A 4,805-nucleotide genomic window follows, 5' to 3' on the forward strand; every position below is an offset into this window, starting at 1 on the left:
CCAGAGTACTACAGACAGAGCACGTGAAACCTTTCTGGAAACAGTACTGACGTCAATGTGCCAGGAGCAGACAGAGCTAAGGGGAAGGCAGTGAGAGAAGAGGTATGAGACTTCATGAAGGGCTGAATCACACGGGGTCTGGTGGACCATTTTAAGAAATTTGGCCATACTCTGGAGAAATGGGGAGCCATTGCAGGGTTTTAAAAAACTCTTTTAATTTTGAAATATCATCAACCTTACAGAAGAGTTGTAAGAAAAGTCCAAAGAACTCTCACCACATCGGGATACACATGATGTCAGTTTGTCCCATTATTGCAAATGTTAACTTTGATCACTTGGTTAAGGTGATGTCCACCAGATTTTTTCACTGTAAAGATACAATTTTTCCATTTGTAATTCATAAGTGATCTGTGGGAAAATAATTAAAGTCTGTGTAAATATCCTCTTCCTCCTTGTTTTAGTTCATTTGAGCTGCTATAACAAATTACCATAGACTGGGTGGCTTAAACAACAAACATTTATTTCTCACAGTTCTGGAGGCTGGAAAGTCTAAGATCAAGGTACCGGGCAATTCGGTGTCTGGTGAGGACCAGCTTCCTGATTCATGGCTGTCTTCTCTCCGTGTCCTCACATGACAGCAGTGGTGAGAAAGCTCTCCAAGGGCACTACTCCACTGATGAGGGCTCCATTCCCATGACACAAGCACCTCCCAAAAACCTCACCTCCAAATACCATCACATTGGAGACTAGGTTTCAACATATGAATTTTGGGTGTACACAAATATTCAGTGTATAGCACTCCTCAAACCTTGAACTAATAATAGTTTTAGTAGTCACTGCCAACCTTTGCCTGATGGTTGCCAAATGGCAATTATCTGTTTCTATCAGTTTTCCTACATTTATTAGTCAGCTTTCTACAAAAAAGAGTTTTCCCTTCTCCCACATTTGTTAGTTCATGCATTTTTGTCAGTATGGACACAGGGATTCTTATTTTATTCAGTGGGTTACAATCTATTATTATTATTTTTATGCTCAAACTGTCTTAGATGTAACAAACTGTCCAACAAGAGTCCTTTCAAGCTGGCTTCCATGTCCTTTTGTCACATCCCCATGATTCTTTGAGTACTTCCTTACTTTCTTGCACAAGATAGCCCAGGTTTATCTTGAATTTTCCATTCCTCATACCTAGAATCCACTTTTTCTCCTAGGATCCCTGGTTCTATTCAGTGGATAATAGCATCTGGAAACCAAGATCTGGATCATGATAGAGTTTTGAGCATAAGAATAATGTGATCTGACATGTTTTAAAAGGCTCACTCAGGCTGCCGTGCTAAAAATCGACTCTAAAAGGACTGAGGAGAAAGTAGGAAGATGCATCAGTGTTGACAGAGTTGAGTTCTTTCTCTGCAAATCTAATCATGTGGCTCTTCTGCCAAAACTTTTAAACAGATAGTATCATTTATAAAGTTAAAACCCTGTTGCCTTGCAAAGAAAGCTCTTCCATGGCCTGGTCCCTGCAGACTTCTTTTACATACCCTACTGATCAAAATGTCCTTCGGTAGATGAATGGATAAAGAAGTTGTGGTATATATACACAATGGAATACTATTCGGCAGTAAGAAAAGATGATATAGGAACATTTGTGACAACATGGATGGATCTTGAGAGTATAATGCTAAGCGAAATAAGTCAGACTGAAAAAGCAGAGAACCATATGATTTCACTGATATGTGGTATATAAACCAAAACCAACAAAAAAAAACAAGACAAACAAATAAGAAACAAAAACTGATAGACACAGACAATAGTTTAGTGGTTATCAGGAGGGAGAAGGGGGAGGGAGATGAGGGTAAAGGGGACCAAATACATGGTGATGGAAGGAGAACTGATTCTGGGTGGTGAACACACAATGTGATTTATAGATGATGTAATACAGAATTGTACACCTGAAATCTATGTAACTTTACTAACAGTTGTCACCCCAATAACTAATTAAAAAAAAAAAAAGTTCGCGAACTCAACCTAGAAAAAAAAACCTCTATATTTTGCCCATAGTGAACCGTTTCAAGTTCCCAAAATGCACCATTCTGTTTCATCCTTCAGTGCTTTTGCAAATGTTCTTCCTTTTCCCTAAAATATTCTTTCCACAGACTGCCCCTCATCCCTTGACTATCTCACAATTTTCTAATCATCGTTCAAGACTCAACACAGCTACTTTGTTTCCTCTGTGAAGACTTCCCTGAGCAATTCCTTACACTTACATCCCATCCCAAGTATAAGTCATCATTCAGGCCATTGTGGGAAGATATCACCTCTCCTTCATCATGGGAACATAGTACCTCTCCTTCAGTCACCTTTCTGGATTCCTAAGAGAGATAAAATCACCTTTCAGTTTCCTTTTGTCCTAATGTGTCAAGGATAATGATTGGCCTTGTTGGTATGAGGCCCTAGGAAGCTCAGGTTCCCTAAGGCCTGTCCCCATCACACAAGGAAGCCCCCAGGTTGAAGTACTGGAGTCCTTAAGACTAAACAGGGGTGGTAGAACTTCCGGGAGAGCAGAAGCCCCCAGACAACCCTGGGGATATGTGTAGGCCAGAATTCAAAGAACCTGGGGCAAGGGAAGAGGGAGGTAGGCTTTACTAACTAGAAGACACAACTAAGTTGAATTTTGAGGCTTCTATAAGAATGTGCCCCTTCCCTTAGTGCCCTCCAAATCTTATTGGAGCCCGACAATAATCTCTTTTTTCTTGTCTGACAGTGAGCTAAGGTAGTCCAAGTAGGTCATACCCTTTAAGCTGGAACACTGTATAAGATACCTTAACTTAGTCCTCCTGCAAAGGTCTAGCTTTCTGAAACATTTCCTTCAGGGTCTTGGAGATGAGTCTCATGAGCAACTCTTGGGTCCCATCAAAGTTCTCTAGTGTCAACACCCTCCAGTCAAAGAGCACCAGGAATACATTTATAGTTGAACAAGTTGAGTTTATTACTTGCTACAACAAAAGAGAACACACACCATGGGAAACCATGAGGTATCTCAGAAAGAGGAAATTATTACTTATGACTGGATTTGGGCTTTGACTGGGTAATTTGGAGAGGGTTTAAGGAAGCAAGGGTTTGCTTTAGATTAGGTGCTGGCAGAAAGCAGGGCAATTTTATCATTGGGCATCTCAGTAAATCTTATCTATAGGGAGAACAGACTAGAAGGAGGATAAAGCTATAACTGGTAGAAAAGCAGCAGTCACTCATATTAACCAGGAGAGGGAGATGTTTGGCATTCTGTGGGCTGCACGATGACCTTGTATTTGTCTGAACTTAACAAAATTATGAAGTGACCTTGCTTTGTCTTACTTTATCATGGTCTTGGAGTAATCTTGTCTGACACTGGTGTTCTGTATCACTGTTTATGTCTAACACAGATATAACATGATCTAGCTGTGAGTACCAAGCCAGCTTTTACCAACACTGAGACCTGTCTGTGAGCATCAGACCACTTCCTGGATGTCAGGGCTGCTTCTTTTCAGTCTCTTTTGGCCAGGGACAGATGAAGTCAGACTGCAAGACATTACTCCATGATATTCAAATTTCCCCATTGCTGATCAGGAGGTTGTTTAGAAAACGTAGTCCGGGAGTGACCAGTTAGCTCACTTGGTTAGAGCACGATGCTCGGAACACCAGGATTGCCGGTTGGATCCCCACATGGGCCACTGTGAGCTGCGCCCTCCACAACTAGATTGAAACAACTACTTGCCTTGGAGCTGATGGGTCCTGGGAAAACACACTTAAAATAAGTAAAAGTTAGAAAACTTAGTCTGTGCTTGGACTAAGGGTAGTCTTTCCTGATTGCTGCAGGATGAGTTGTTGCATTCTCTAATAAGAAAATGGCTGCACAGTAAGAAGTCAATAAAAAAAGACTCTGGGCAGTTTGCATCAACCAATTGTAACAGAAGCAATTATCATAAACATACATTAGTAACAGGTCTTAAAGTCAGAGGCCTAGATTATGAAACCCAGGTAACGAAAACATGTCAGTATCCAAACAGGTCTGTTTTAGACAAGAGGTGGCTTTTTGTTATATCCTAGTCACAAACTCTTCTGCTTTCCCTGTAGTCAGTACTTACATAAGTGTAACAAGTAATATTTGCTTTAGCACAAGCTCCCCCTCAGCTGGCTAAGAGGAAATCAAGGGCTATGTTATTGTCCATGACAACTCTAGTTAATGAATTTAGACTAGTTTGTTGGGCTTCCAGAGCACAAGTCTGTCACTCATGACTCCTATTAGTGGCAGAGACAAATTTCAGACCACTTTTCTAGTTGCATTATCTCCATCATGGGAACTGCAGCTCATAGTACAGGCATAAAGGAGGAATCAGGCTAGTTAGCTCAGTTGGTTAGAGCGTGGTGCTAATAACACCAAGGTTGCCGGTTCGATCCCCGCATGGGCCACTGTGAGCTGCGCCCTCCTAAAAAAGAAGGAATCAGTTATCCCTTTTGGAAGTTCTCTTGAATAACCTGTGTTTACCTCATCTTGGAGGCTTCTCAAGGTATAAGGCTGATGTCCACATAAGAAATAGTACCCTTAGAGTACAGATTATGTTAGAAATATAACTATTATTTACTACAATAGCAGCGAGCTAATTTGTGTCTCTCATGATGGACAAATCCCATTAGTGGAGTTAAACAGTTCCTGTGAAGCAGGTTGAAGAGAACAAACAGACCACTGCAACCAGGATATCCCCAATACTAGTGTCTACTCCTGATTGACTAGGTCTTGCTGATAGTATTATAATGACTTCAGCAGGAGCATT

General features: G+C 41.0%; 1 non-coding gene across 1 annotated transcript; it reads left to right on the forward strand.

Moving 5' to 3' along the window:
* The first annotated feature begins 4,369 nt into the window (after nucleotides 1–4,369).
* Nucleotides 4,370–4,443, forward strand: TRNAI-AAU (transfer RNA isoleucine (anticodon AAU)). The gene has a single exon. It is a non-coding gene; the product is annotated as a tRNA-Ile (tRNA).
* The last annotated feature ends 362 nt before the right edge of the window (nucleotides 4,444–4,805 follow it).

Source organism: Rhinolophus ferrumequinum, chromosome X, assembly GCF_004115265.2.
Source record: "Rhinolophus ferrumequinum isolate MPI-CBG mRhiFer1 chromosome X, mRhiFer1_v1.p, whole genome shotgun sequence".
NCBI lineage: Eukaryota > Metazoa > Chordata > Mammalia > Chiroptera > Rhinolophidae > Rhinolophus > Rhinolophus ferrumequinum.